The sequence below is a fragment of the Nicotiana tabacum genome, chromosome 5 (assembly GCF_000715075.1).
Source record: "Nicotiana tabacum cultivar K326 chromosome 5, ASM71507v2, whole genome shotgun sequence".
In the NCBI taxonomy this organism is placed as follows: Eukaryota; Viridiplantae; Streptophyta; class Magnoliopsida; order Solanales; family Solanaceae; genus Nicotiana; species Nicotiana tabacum.
The window spans coordinates 42,737,300-42,753,370 of NC_134084.1; positions in this window are offsets into that span (position 1 = coordinate 42,737,300).

A 16,071-nucleotide genomic window follows, 5' to 3' on the forward strand; every position below is an offset into this window, starting at 1 on the left:
GCTTACCTATTTTGCGCATCTCTTTTTATGCATGTGTACGTTCCTTGGTTTTTTCCCACCATCATGTGTAGGTATGAAGGAAGAATCTGGTAGTTCTCTTAAGGTGTTCCCCTTATACAAGCAACGACTTTTTGAATAGCACGCCATGCCTTGTGATAACCAATATCAATTCCAATTTTTTTTTCATTTCATTTTCTACAAAAGCTGGTGTAACCTCTATCTTTTTGTCTTGAACATGTTTTATAATTTGTTCACTTATAAAATTTGATGTAGCATGCTTCTGATTTGATTTTCTTGCATCAACCGTGCATTCATGGATGATATGATATTTTATCACCCTGAATAGTGTGGAATTTTTTATTCTGGTAGCACTTACATTCCAACCATATTTATCCACGATGCATTTCAGCTCGTATCTCTTTGAACATGATCTAACAATAGTGAATTCAACTTTCTGGTTTATCTCCAAGATGCAGAAAAATTTAGTCATGTTTTGTTTGTTCTCAAAAATTGATCCAACTCTTACTTCCTCAGGCAACGCATCACGCCTAAGTATTTTACATGGTGGAGATTCTTTCAGCTTTCTCCTCACTCTTTTTCTTGATTTCTGAGAAATACTAGAAGTTTCAGCAATTTCTTCAATTCTATCTGATGTTATCGGTATAAGCTCCATGTTTACTTCATCTTCGTTGTTGCTTATCATTGAAGAAGGTAACAAAAAACTTTCTTGGATTGTGTGTTGGTTGTCAATTTACAATATTAATTGTCCTTCTTCTTCTTGGTCATCGACAAACAGGTATGAATTTATTGGAGTAGTGGGTAATTGTTGCAGCATTATATAGTCTAAAGCAGCTGTAATGTTAGAAGGTTGTTGCTCGTTGTCTACTTCCATTAGTGGTTGTCCTACATCATGTTGATAATCAGCAAAAGGTTCTTAATCTATTGCATATGCAAGAGATTGTTTGAATGCTGCAGATTCAAAAGGTTGTATTTTTTCGATGATGAAATGACAATTCTTGTAGGCTGAACCAATTGTAAGCAAATGTATACAGGTACTGAGTTCTTCATATGAAGTTATAAGCATTCCTTTGCTTGTATTTAGTTTAATATCAAACCATACTTTTAGTGCATATCTAGTTGAATCAATATTTGCAACTTCACTAATTTTCTTCAGAAAAGTATTGAATGATATGTGAGTATTAAGTAGAACAAGTTTTGTATCATGATCCAAGTATTTGAAATAAGGAGTCCAACTCCCATTGAAAGTTATAACAACGCAAATCGAACTCTTCCTGCAGATTCATGTTTAGTGCCAAGTATTAGGAAAGTGAACAGAAGAATTTTTAGGTTGTTTGTGCTGAAGTTTTTACAAATGAACTAAATCACTTAGACATCTTCTGTTGAAATGTTTTGGAAAAAAATGTATGACATAATTAATGAATCCTACACAGAAAACTTCAGCTTATTAAGTGCTGAAGTTTTTAGAAATAAGCTTAATAACTTTAGCATATTAGCTGAAGTTTTTTTGAAAAAGTTGTATGACAGGGATTCATGAATGCAGGGAAAAAACTTCAGTTCATTAAGTGCTGAAGATGGACTAAATAACTTCAGTACATTGGGCTAAAGTTTTAGCAAATGAATTCAACAAACTTGAGCATATTTCAGCATTAATTGTATAGTACACAGGAGTAACCTACACAATTAAAGTAGTAATTATATTGCGTTGGGGGTTTGTGTTAGTGTAATAATTACATTCCTATCACATTCATGCACGTTTTTCATTAGACAACGTTTAAAATTCCTCTTTGCCTTTTCATATACCATGTAGAAGTTTTTTTCCCCTATATAAGCATGCTATACCTTGTGAGTTTATTCACTCAAACACATATATTTTAGCAGACATAAAATACAAAAAGGAGAAAAATGGATGCTGTCATCAGGCAAATAGTGGAAGAAATCAAGCAAGACATTATAAAGGCTTTTGAGCTGAAACTGGATGAGCTCATAGACAAGTACGACAGGGAGCTGGAAGAAATTAACAACAAGCTTGATACGCTTGTGATGTATGCAAGATTTGATAATCTTGCTGATGAAGATGCTCGTCCATCTGGTACTGACGACGATGATGATGATGATAATATGGACGATTAGTTTTTCTTTTTGTTATTTATGTTATTTATTTAATTTAATTTATCTTTTTTAATGTTTAATGAAATATATAGTTTTTGTTTTAAGTTTTTGTGCGTTTTTTTTAATATTAATTCTATTCAAACTCGAAAAATAGCAGAGGAAATGAACTAAATAACTTCAGCATGAATTAACAAAAACTAATCCGAAAATTAAGCATTTTTTGGTATGAAGTTTTTTCAAAAAATCATAATAAAATACACAGTGCTTGATGAAAACTTCAAGCATGAACTAAAAATTCCTTTTAAACTTAGAAAATAACAGAGCAATTAACAAAAACTTATTCGAAAATTACATATTGCACGACAAAATATTAAGCATTTTTAACAGATGAACTAAAAAAACTTCAGCATACAAAAAATTATATGAAAAATATTTTACATATTCTTGGAAACATAAGAATTTTTTGGTATGAAGTTTTACCAAAAAATGATAATAAAATACATAGTGCATGAGGAAAACTTCAGCTCCATTTGCTGAAGTTTTTGCAGATTAACTAAAAAACTTCAGCACCTGTGCTGAAGTTTTTGTGCAATATGAAATTTTAATTTATGTTTTACTTTTTACCCAGTGTAGGAGGAAAACTTCAGCTCTTTTTGCTAATTTTTTTAAAGATTAACTGAAAAACTTCAGCACCTTGCTGAAGTTTTTTGTGCAATATATAATCTTACTTTATGTTTTATTTTTTTATCCATTGTAATAGGAAAACTTTATCTCCTCCTGCTGAAGTTTTTAAATATTAACTAAAAAACTTCAGCACCTATGCTGAAGTTTTTTGTGCAATATGAAATTTTAATTTATGTTTTTTTTACCCAGTTTAATAGGAAAACTTCAGCTCTTCCTGCTAAAGTTTTTAAATATTAACTGAAAAACTTCAGCACCTATGCTGCAGTTTTTTGTACAATATGTAATTTTAATTTTATTTTTATTTTTTTACCTAGTGTAGGAGGAAAACTTCAGCTCATATTGCTGAAGTTTTTAAAGATTACGTAAAAAACTTCAGCAACTAATGCTTAAGATTTTGTGCAATGATGAAAACTTCAGCTCGTTTTGTTGAATTTTTTAAATATGAACTAAATAACTCCAGCTTGTTTAGCAAATAAACAATGATAACACTCATATAATGTTTTAATATAATTTTTCTTCGTTGTGTTATTTGCCAGCTCGTTTTGGTGAAATTTTTAGATATGAACTAAATAATTTCAGATTGTTTTCAAATAAACCAAAAATTTCAGCATATTTGTCGGATTAGAATGTTAGAATTCAACGTCAAATAGATTTAGAATGCAAATTCAGTATATCAATGAAGTACATCAAACAACTTCAATCAATCAATCAGAAAACATATAATTCAAAAACTATTTTGAACTCTGAAGATGAATATGAATACTTACAATGTATTTTGTAATTTTGAATTTGGAATTTGAATCTGGTCCAAATCTGCTTTGCGAGAGGCAATCTCAGAAGAGACGGAGTGATGGAGGAGATACGGAGAAGATCTGAAATTTGAATCTGGGTATGCTTGATGCATCTTTTATATATTTTGGAAGGGGTATAATGGTCATATTATTACGAATTTTTTGTTAGTTTGTTACAAAATCAATAATTTTTAAAAATACGGTACAGGTTAAAAGGTGGCATAAATATAGGGTACGACTGCAAATCGCCCTACTTACTATAGTTCGCTAATAACAAAATCATGGAAGCATTGGATTGAAGCAATTTGCACACCCCAGCCGAATTTTCAAATTTTAAATAAGCAATCCCAAAAGCGACTTAAACAACCATTTACTTGGATTGAAGCATTAACGATAGTAAACTATATAAAATTAATAAAAGTAATATTTTATTCAACCAATATACATAGTAAACTCTTATGTCAATTTTTAATGTTTCAATTAAAGTTGAAAAAGGAAAAAACCAATTAAGTAACATACTGCAAAATGAAAATAAAGGGAAAAACAAAAGAAAACTAAATTGGGCGGGGCAGGGTAGGGTAGGGCGGGGCGGGGAAAATTTTTAAAAAAAGGCTAAACGGGGCAGGGCGGCTCAAAATCTTAGCGGGTTAAGGTTTGCACTGCCCTACCTTGCCCTGCTCCATTTACATCCTTAGCAGAAAACACTATTATTCTAATGACTCTATTCTTTTTTCCTTCTTTTTTTTCCCGGCTTCGTATTTGTCAGTAACTATTTTTTTTTTGCATGCGGATATTAAAGACAATTGCGGATCCTAACTAAAACACATTTGTATATAGGTGAAACCGAGGTTCACGCATACCCCGATCTCCCGGGGGTCAAGTGATGCAATGATATTACTACATGGGACTAGAATTAGATCTGGGAACTTCTTGTACCGAGGCTCGAATTGAGTGAGCCTAGAACGAGCTCCGAGACCTCGAAAAGCATGGCAACGGTTGCACACGACTAATAGAGGGCCATGATATCCACACCCCACTCCACCGGATATTGCGGCGCAGATCTCGCCCGATGTCGGTAGCATATCAGTAATTGAAGAGAAAGGAGGATTTTTACCTTTTTAAGATTGTGCTAGAGATGAAACTCTCCTACTATATAAAGGTGTGATGACCCAAAATGTCATCTTTAAATTAAATAATCATCTCGGTGTTTTAAGACCTTGAAAAGAGGTATCAATAATTCTAGACTTGCGTGCGCAGTCCATATAATTTTCCGGAAGTTTTTTTATGTGAAAAATGGATTAAATTGTGAACTAGATCTTTAAAACTCAACTGAGTTGACTTCGGTCAACATTTTAGGCAAACGAACCCGGATAAAAATTTTGACCATTCCGGTAGTTCCATATCATGATTTGGGACTTGGTCATATGCCCGAAATCGAATTCGGAGGTCCCTAGATCAAATTATCGCCATTTAACGGAATCTAGAAATCTAAGGCTAAAGATTTCTTAAATTTGACCGGAAATTTGACTTATTGATATTGGGGTCGAAATCCAGTTTTGAAATTTTTTATAGCTTCGTTATGTCATTTATGACTTGTGTGCAAAATTGGAAGTCAATCGGATTTGATTTGATAGGTTTTTGCATCGAATATAGAAGTTGGAATTTCTTAGTTTCATTAGGCTTGAATTGGGGTGTGAATCGCGGTTTTAGCGTTATTTGATGTGATTTGAGGTTTCGACTAAGTTTGTATGATGTTTTAGGACTGGTCGATGTATTTTGTCGAGGTCCCGAGGGCCTCGGGTGGATTTCAGAAGGTTAACGGATATAAAAAGGCTGCTGAAATTCTAGGTCGTTTCTGCATTTTTCGCACGTGTGAACAGTGACCGCACCTGTATAAACATTATCCGTGTACAGCACCGTATATAGTACACATGAACAGTAACCATGTACAGTACCCATGAACAGTACCCCGTGAACAGTATTCTGGGCAGCAAAAGGGCGACCAACCCATTTTATTTCTCATTTTTTTTGAGTTTCAATCTCGGATTTGGGGCAATTTTGAGCGAAAAATCACGGGAATTCTTGAGGTAAGTCCCTTGTGATCATTGTTTGTAAATATTATTGAATTATCATTGAATATCCCGGCTAGATTACGTGTTTTTGAGGTGTAAATCGGGAATTTGGCCCTAGGGATTTGAAAATAAGATTTGATGATTTGGGGGCCGAATTGTTGTTGGATTTTGGTAAAATTTATATGGTTGGACTCATGGTTGGATAGGAGTTCATATTCCATAATTTTTGTCGGGTTCCGAGACGTGGGCCCCATGGGCAAATTTTAGTGTAATTTCGTATTTTTAATGGAAAATGTAGAATTTCATATGGAATTAATTCCAATAATTTTTATTGATTGAATCGAATTATTGTGGCTAAATTCGAGGCATTCTGAGGTCAATTTGAGCGGCAAGGCATTGCGGAGTAGGATTTTTGCTCGGATTAAGGTAAGTAACGGTTATAAATCTGGTCCTGAGGGTATGAAACCCCGGACATTGTGTCGTATGACTATTTTGGAGGTGACGCACATGCTAGGTGATGGGCGTGTGGGCGTTCACCGTAGGGATTGTGACTTGGTCCGTCCTGCGAGACTGTGGAATTAATTGGCCTACTGTTTAATACATGTTCCCTCTGGTTTCATAGAAATTGACTGTATTTCATGTTAGAAATCATGTTTAGGCCTTATGTGATCACTGTTGAGACCTGCAAGGTTGTATACTTTCTGAATTAGCTGCTAATTGTTGTTTTGTACTCAGTCATAGCTTTTCGTGCTTGTTATGCCTCCGTCTCTTACTGTTCATTGTTGATATATGATATTACTTCTGTTTGGGCTGTTTATATGATTTCTAAGATCCCAAGAGACTAGAGAGATTGATGACTGAGTGAGGCTGAGGGCCTAAGTGTGAGGTTATTGATACTATAGCACGTGAGTTGTCCGTGCGGATCCAGATATTATTATAGCACGTGAGTTGTCCGTGCAGCACGTGAATTGTCCATGCGGATCTAGATATTATTATAGCACGTGAGTTGTCCGTGCGGATCCAGATGTTGCACGCTGCAACAAGCCAGATTGGCTTATTATAGCACGTGAGTTGTCCGTGCGGATCCAGATATTATTATAGCACGTGAGTTGTCCGTGCAGCACATGAGTTGTCCGTGCAGATCCAGATATTATTATAGCACGTGAGTTGTCTGTGCAGCACGTGAGTTGTCCGTGCAGATTATAGCGCTTGGGCTGAAGGAGCCCCTCCGTAGTCTGTACACACCCCTAGTGAGCGCAGGTACCTACTGAGTGCGTGTGCCGAGTGCAAGTGCCGAGCCCGAGGGGCTATATATATATATACGAGTGATGCTTTGCCCGAAGCGCTTGTTTTGTGAAATTACTGTCTTCACTCATCTTTATATTGAGCCTCTATTAAAAACGTTAAACAAATATTTTGGACAACTTTCATTGATACTGGAGTTTTTACGAGATGTTTGGAATTAAATTACTGATTTGGTTTTATTATTTCCACTGAGATTTTTAAGTTATGAGATGAGCTGAGTGACTGTTGCCTTGAGAGGCTGTATTTTTTTCCAGTTAATTGCTGCACTTAGTTGCTATTTATCCTCATCGTACATATTTGTGGAGTATTTGATATCTGGTTTATTTGAGTACGCACTGATGAGACTTAAACTATTAAATTGAAAGTATGGCTATTCTTATTAAAAGTTATTGAGATAACTATATTTGCATAGCTCGTCACTACTTCTTAGTTCCTTATTTATTTCTGTTACTTACTAAGTTGGTGTACTCACGTTACCCTCTGTACCTCTTGTACAGATCTAGGTACTTCTGGTCACGGTGGTTGTTGATTGAGGAGTCAGACTCAGGAGACTATTGAGGTAGCTGTATAGCATTCGTTGACCATGACTCTCCTTTCCTTTCATGTTGTATTGTTCTATATTTCAGACAGTGTTTTATCAGTCGGATGTTGTTATCATTTAGATGCTCGTGCACTCAGTGACACCAGGTTTTGGGAATGGATTGTTTAGTACTTTTGGAGTGATATTTTGTTCTAAAAGATTTTATTTAATATTAACTGCTTTCGCCTTTATTTAAAAAGTTCTATTGTGTTGAGATGTTGAGTTGAGGCTTGCCTAGTACCACGATAGGCGCCATCAGGACATGTGAGATTTTGGGTCGTGACAAAAGGGGAAGCTTTTTATCCAATAGGGACCTGGTAACACGCATATTAAGTCAATACAAACATATTTTTCTGCTTTCTAGCTATTAAACGTTCTCATTTTAATCGTAGTTCTTCATATACATTTGGCTTAGAATTGAGGATCCGGTCGAGGACAAATTATTGTTCAGCTTAATCCGAGCCCGGCTTTAGCGTCATAACTGGTTTGGTTATTCATTTTATCTTTAATTCGTTTATCTAACATTCTTGATTATTTTAGTTGAATCAATCCACATATTCTTAAAACCGCGTACAAACTTAATTGTTATCCTTTCTAAGGATAAACAACATATACTATGAATGCAATTCTGCTGTCCATTATTGAGAAACTCAATGTATAGAGACCCAGGTTCTCGTGCGAAGCATTAATCCGATTAAGTTATCGTGCTAGACAACTTGTGATTCATTTTGGAATATGTTGTGATCTGAATTAGTTGTTTGCGAACAAATTACAATTTATTATTTGTGTCTTTGACCAAAAATTGAATAGAGGGTCCAGACTATTAATGATACGATACAACTTGCATCTGTAGTACCTCGTGCTAGTTGAGTAGTACATGGTAGTTAAATTGTTTTGGGTACATTTGAAGCAGAAATGGTGCCCTTGATTGCCTTGCACTGAGCAACAAAACTAGCTTCTTGCAGCCTAGCCAGGTAGTAGGCTTGTGGGGTTATCTACTTTGACTGCATTGCTGAGCTCAGGTTTCAGATTGTTCAGGAAAATGCTAATGGCATGTTCTGTAGAGAGATTGATCCTTGTCATTACATTCACAAAAGCGTTCGGATAATCTTTTACAGAACCAGTATGCTTGATATTCATCAACTCTGTCATGGGGTCTAAGTACTCTGCTCCAAAACTATCACAAAAAGCCCATAAGTATTCATCCCAAGTGGGCAAGGGCATCTGGACCCTACTCCTCATGTATCCTAGATGCCATTGTAAGGCATCTCCTTCAAAGTGCAAGGATACCAACTTCATTTTCTGTTGAATAGTCACTTCCTCATTTGCAAAAATTTGCTCCACTTTGTACAACCATGTCCTTAAATCCTCTCCATCAAACTTAGGGAAGTCCATCTTAGTGTATTTTGTATAGGGTATGTTGGGGAGGGGTATGATATTGTTATTTTGTGCTTGGTTGGGAGTTATGTTGTTATATTGATACTGAGGTGGAGTTGGCATATAGGGTGTTTGGTGGTATAAAGGGGGAGGAATATGGCCAGTGTGAGTGTAGTAAGAAGGAGCAAACTGTATGGGTTGGGTGTAGGCAGGATGAGGAGGTATTACTCCTGTGTGAGAGCCTTGAGTCCAAGCCATTAGGGTTTGGTATAATCTGCCATTGGGAGGTGGAGTTGGAAAGTTTAGGAATTGAAGGGGATTAGATCTGGGATGGGAAGAAGGCATATTTGGGAACACATAAGGTAAAGGAGGGGGTAAAGAGGGGTTACTTACCATGACTGAACGAACAAGTGGTTGAGGTTGAGCTCTAGGCAGCTGGATGGAGCATAACTCACACCACTTGCTATAGGGTTACTAACATTTGGTCTAGGACTCATATTAGGAGCTTGGACATAAGAGGTGAAGGTACTCACTAGTGCAGTGTTCACATTGCTGGTGCTTGGGGTGGCAAAATCTCCAAAGTCGAATGGTTGATCATTAGGGAATATAGCTCACCATCTACAGGTTGTGACCTTTTGTCTCTCTCAGGTCGTTTACACCCAAGAATCAACTCGTTAAGGACCTCTCTGAGCTCATTCAAGGACTCCTCCTGCTACTTGCTATTATGCTCTTGTGCAGCTTCCAGCTGCTCTTGTTGAGCTGAGAAATTTGACATCTCAGCTGAAATTTTGTGTAGTGTGCTCATGACTTCACTCATCTCGCCCTACATTGCCATAGAGCCAAGAAATAGCTATGATACCACTGATACAATGGAACTCAATGGAACAGTAAAAAAGAAGAGAAAAGTTGCGGCAAAAGTGAAGAAAAGTAAAGAAGAAGAGAAAACTAGGGTAAAATAAGGAATATTCTCATTCATATCCAATACTAGGAAGGATAATTACAATATATAGGGTGAGTGAGAAAAGATGCTCTCATCTGACACTCAAGCCCTTTCCCCATTTAGCTAAGTGGACCTTTTGTATAAAAGACAAGAAAAATTATAGGACCAAAGTGTAATTCCTAGAACTTTTAATTTAAAACTTAACTGGGCTAAACTAGCTTATTTAAAACTTAACTTCAGCCTTTACAGTTAACCAATTTAACTACCATGTACTACTCAACTAGCACGAGGTACTGCAGACGCAAGCTATATCATATCAATTAACCTAGTTAAATGGCCCAACCAATCCCAAAATTAAGTTTGAGAAGGGATCAAGGATCCAATACCAAGATGTCCTAACAAGCGGCTATAACAATTAAATTAAGTGATTTTTTTATTACTTAGAAATTTTATTACCCTAAATGTTCATGTTTAGTAAATTACCCTGCCTACACAAATTATGTTTACAAAATATTGTCACGACCCCAGTTCGCTCTCCATGAACTGTCGTGACGGCACCTAGTCTCTACGACTAGGTAAGCCTAACAAATGCGGAACATAAACGAAACTTGCGGAAGAAATAATCAAAAACCAAAATAACTGAATGGGAACAATATTTATAATGTCGCTCGCATATACAACACAACATTCTCAAGGCAAAGTACACTATCCCAAAACCCGGAAACTCACGAAAATACAAGCCTTTGGAATATCTAACAGTCTAACTCCAGAATAACTAACAAGAAAGAAAATATAGAAGGGCAATGTTTAACAGCTAGAATAGAAAGGGAGTTCTCGGTCTGCGGATGTGGCAGATGTAGCTCGAAGTCTCTAGAGAAGTCGCCTCCCTCAAGGATGGTAGGCCTGAGTAGCGGTACCTGGATCAGCACATGAAAAACATGCGCAGAAGGGGCATGAGTACACCACATCGGTACTCAGTAAGTGTCAAGCCTAACCTCGGTTGGGTAGTGACGAGGAAGGTCAGGGCCCTACTAAGGTTAAATAAAATATAAAGATCGACAGTATAGAACAGTATAAATAAGTACAACAGTAAAACAATACAGGATGTATAGGACAACAACAACTATACAGAAGAAAGGTAAACATGGAAAGGAAATACAGCTCAGCACCAATAATAACAATGGGGGGATCTCCCAGGATACCATCCTGTAGTCCCATATGTACATATCTAATGGATCTCCCGGGATCCCGTCCCGTAGTCCAACTCATAGTGCGCGGGAATCTACCGGAATCCCGTTCCGTAGTCCCAAATGTAAATACCTAGTATTGGGGGAATCTACCGGGTGCATTCCCATAGTTCCATACAACTGTGCAGGGGGATCTACCGGAATCCCACATCCGTAGTCCCAAAATAACAGACAAGGGGGAGCTGCCAGAATCCCACATCCGTAGTCCGAAAATAAATACACAGCAGCAACAGGAAAATATACAGAAATGGCAAAATTTTCATATTAAGGCAACAAGTGATTCTAGCCTAGCGTGTTGCACATAAGTCAAGTAAGACAGGCTGAGCAAATAGAGCAATTAAGTCATTTAGACATGATTACCTAAGCTAACAATAGGCTTAATAGTGCAAGTAATAAAAACAGGAAAGGAAACATACTAGTAATTACTTTAAGAAAACCGGATTTCCAACAATTAGCACAAGTACGCACTCGTCACCTCACGTACAAGGCATTTCAATTACCAAATACACTAATCCTAAGGGGAAGGTCCCCCACACAAGGTTAGACAATCCACTTACCTCGAACCGGTTCAAAAATCAATCCGAAACCGCGCTCTTGCCACGAGTACTCGACTCCAAATGGCCCAAATCTATTCAATTCAATTTCATAATGTAAATAACACTTCAAGTAACTGATTCTACAATTAAAGTCTAAGCTTATACGCGAAATTATGTAAAATGACCCAAATGCCCCTCGGGCCATGTCTCGGAATCGGGTAAAATTTATAGTTTCAGAATCGGGTAAAAATAGATTAATGGGTTACAAGCAAAAAGGAGTCTAGAATCGTTACCCAATCGATATCTCTGAAAATCCCTCAAAATCTCGCTCAAATCCGAGCTCCCAAGCTTAAGTTTTGATAAAAATCGCTAAACCCTCGATTTTGAAATCTTATATCTGCCCAGGTAATTCCTTCTTCGCGAACGCGAGCCTACTATCGCGAACGCGATGAACAAAAGTCCTTCTGGCCAAATTCCTCTTTCGCGAACGCGAGGTCCACTCGTGAACGCGTAGCTTACACGGGCAGACCCTATGCGAACACGAGGACCATGTCGCGAACGCGAAAACCAACGGGTCCTTACCTTCGCGAACGTGGGACATCATCGCGAACGTGAAGCATATTCCAGCTGCTTCACCCAGATGCTCTACGCAAATGCGAGACCCCCTCGCGAATCTGCTGTCTTTCCAAGTCCAAAAATGGTCTGTTGAGCATCCGAAACGCACCCGAGCCCTCCGGGACCTCAACCAAACCTGCCAACCAATCCTAAAATATCATTCAAACTTGTTCCAACCTTCGGATCACTCAAAACAACAACAAAACACCTATTTTCATCGGATTCAAGCCTAAGAATTCCAAAAACTCTAAAAACACGCTTTCGATCAGAAAGTCTATCAAACCTCGTCTAAATGACCTGAAATTTTGCACACACGTCACATTCAACACTACAGAGCTACTCCAACTTCCGGAATTCCATTCTGACCCTCAGATCAAAATCTCACTAACGGACCGGAAACTTTAAAAATTTAACTTTCGGCATTTCAAGCCTAAATTAGCTACGGACCTCCAAAACACAATCCGAACACGCCCTAAGCCCGAAATCACCCAACGGAGCTAACAGAACCATCAGATTTCCATTCCGAGGCCGTCTTTACATTGCTCCGGCTACGGTCAAATCTCCAACACTTAAGCTCTCATTTAGGGACTAAGTGTTCCAAAACTCTCCGAAACTCAAAACCGAACATCCCGGCAAATCAAAATAGTAGAAATAAGCTCTAGAAAAGCAGTTAATAGGGGTTCGAGGCGTTAATTCTTAAGACGACCGGATGGGTCGTCACATTCTCCTACACTTAAACATTTGTTCGTCCTCGAACGAGCATATAGACATACCTGAAGTAGTGAAAAGTGAGGGTAAAAGCTGCGCATATCTTGCTCAGTCTCCCAGGTCGCCTCCTCGACCGGCTGGACCCGCCACTGCACCTTTATTGATGCAATGTTCTTTGACCTCAGCTTTCTAACCTGCCTGTCCAATATTGTTACTGGCTCCTCAACATAAGATAGATCCTTGTCCAACTGGACTGAACTGAAATCCAACGTGTGACGGATCACCGTGATACCTCCGGAGCATCGAAACATGGAATACCAGATGAACTCCGGCCAAGCTGGGAGGCAAGGCAACCTCCCCAACATGCCTCAATATCTCAAAAGGGCAAATAAACCTCAGACTCAACTTCCCTTTCTTCCCAAATCTCATAACGCCCTTCATAGGAGAAACTCGAAGCAGAACCCGCTCTCCAACCATATAGGAAACATCACGAACCTTCTAGTCTGCGTAACTCTTCTGTCTGGACTGGGCTGTATGGAATCTATCCTGAATCACCTTAACCTTCTCCAAAGCATCCTGAACTAAGTCTATGCCCAATAATCTAGCCTCACCCGGCTCAAACCAACCCACCGGGGATCTACACCGTCTCCCAGATAAATCCTCATACGGTGCCATCTGAATGCTGGACTGATAGTTGTTGTTATAAGCAAACTCTGCCAATGGCAAGAACTGATCCCAAAACTCTCCAAACTCAATCACACACGCACAGAGCATATCCTCAAGAATATGAATAGTAAGTTTGGACTATCCATCCGTCTGATGGTGAAATGTTCTACTCAACTCCACCTGAGTACCCAACTCATGCTGAATGACTCTCTAGAACCGTGATGTGAACTGAGTACCTCTATTTGAAATGATGGACACTGGAATACCATGCAGACGAACAATCTCCTAGATATAAATCTCCGCCAGCCGCTCCAAAGAATAAGTAGTACACACAGGAATAAAATGAGCGGACTTGGTCAGCCGATCCACAATCACCCAAATAACATCAAACTTCCTCAAAGTCCGTGGGAGCCTAACTACAAAGTCCATGGTGATCCGCTCCCACTTCCACTCCTGAATCTCTATCTGCTGAAGCAACCCACCCAGTCTCTAGTGCTCATACTTCACCTGTTGACAGTTGAGACACCGAGATACGAATCCAACTATATATTTCTTCATCCGCCTCCACCAATAGTGTTGTCTCAAATCCTGATACATCTTCGCGGCACCTGGATGGATGAAATACCGCGAACTATGGGCCTCCTCTAGAATCAACTCTCGAAGCCCATTAATATTGGGTACACAAATCCGATCCTGCATACTCAATACCCCATCATCACCAATAGTCACATCTCTAGTATCACCGTGCTGAACCTTGTCCTTGAGGACAAGCAAATGAGGGTCATCATATTGCCGCTCCCTAATACGATCAAATAAAGAAGACCGAGAAACCACGTAATCTAGAACCTGACGGGGCTCCGAAAGATCCAATCTCACAAACTGGCTGGCTAAGGCCTGAATATCCATCGCCATAGGCCTCTCCGATGCTGGTAAATAAACCAAACTCCCCAAACTCTCTGCCCGGCGACTCAAAGCATCGGCCACCACATTGGCCTTTCCCGGGTGATACAAAATAGTGATGTCATAGTCCTTCAGCAACTCTAACCACCTCCTCTAGCACAAATTTAGACCCTTTTGCTTTAACAGGTGCTGCAAGCTTCGATGGTCAGTATAAATCTCCCAAGGCACACCGTATAAGTAATGGCGCCAAATCTTCAGGGCATGAACAATGGAAGCTAACTCAAGGTCATGAACAGGGTAGTTCTTCTCACGTATCTTTAATTGTCTGGACGCGTAGGCAATCCCCTACCATCCTGCATCAACACCGCTCCGAGGACAATCCTCGAGGCATCACAATAGACCGTATAAGACCCCGAACCTGTAGGCAGTATCAAAATTGGGGCTGTGGTCAAAGCTGTCTTGAGCTTTTGAAAGCTCGCCTCACACTCCTCCGTCCACTGGAACGGAGCACCCTTCTAGGTTAGTCTGGTCATAGGGGCTGCAATCGATGAAAACCCCTCAACAAAATGATGGTAGTAACCCGCCAAGCCAAGGAAACTGCGGATCTCTGTAGCTGAGGATGGTCTGGGCCAACTCTTCACGGCCTCTATCTTCTTCGGATCCACCTGAATACTCTTACTTCATACCACGTGGCCTAGGAATACCACTGAATCCAACCAAAACTCACATTTCGAGAACTTAGCATATAACTTCTTCTCTCTCAGAGTCTGAAGCATAGTCCTCAGGTGTTGCTCATGATCTTCCCGACTCCAGAAATACACCAGAATATCATTAATAAAGACAATGATGAACGAGTCAAGATACGGTCGGAACACACTGTGCATCAAATTCATAAAGGCTGCTGGGGCATTGGTCAGTTCAAATGACATGACAAGGAACTCATAATGACCATACCGGGTTCTGAAAGCTGTCTTCGGGATATCTAGCTCCCGAATCTTCAACTGATGGTAACCTGAGTGCAAATCAATCTTAGAAAACACCAGTGCACCCTGAAGCTGGTCAAACAGATCATCAATACGAGGCAAAGGATAACGGTTCTTCACTGTCACTTTGTTCAACTGGTGATAATCAATACACATACCCATAGAACCATCCTTTTTCTGTACAAACAAGACAAGAGCACCCCAAGGTGATACACTAGGCCAAATAAAACCATTATCAAGCAATTCCTACAACTGATCCTTCAACTCCTTCAACTCAGGAAGAGCCATACGATATGGAGGAATAGAAATGGGCTAAGTTCCCGACGACAAATCAATGCCAAAATCAATTTATCTATTAGGCGGCATGCCCAAAAGATCAACTAGAAACACATCGAGAAGGTCCCGTACTACCAAAACTAAATCAACTGAAGGGGTATCAATACTGACGTCTCTCACATAAGCTAAATACGCGTCACACCCCTTCGAAACCATACGATGAGCTTTCATAAAAGAAATAACTCTACTGGGAGTGTAATC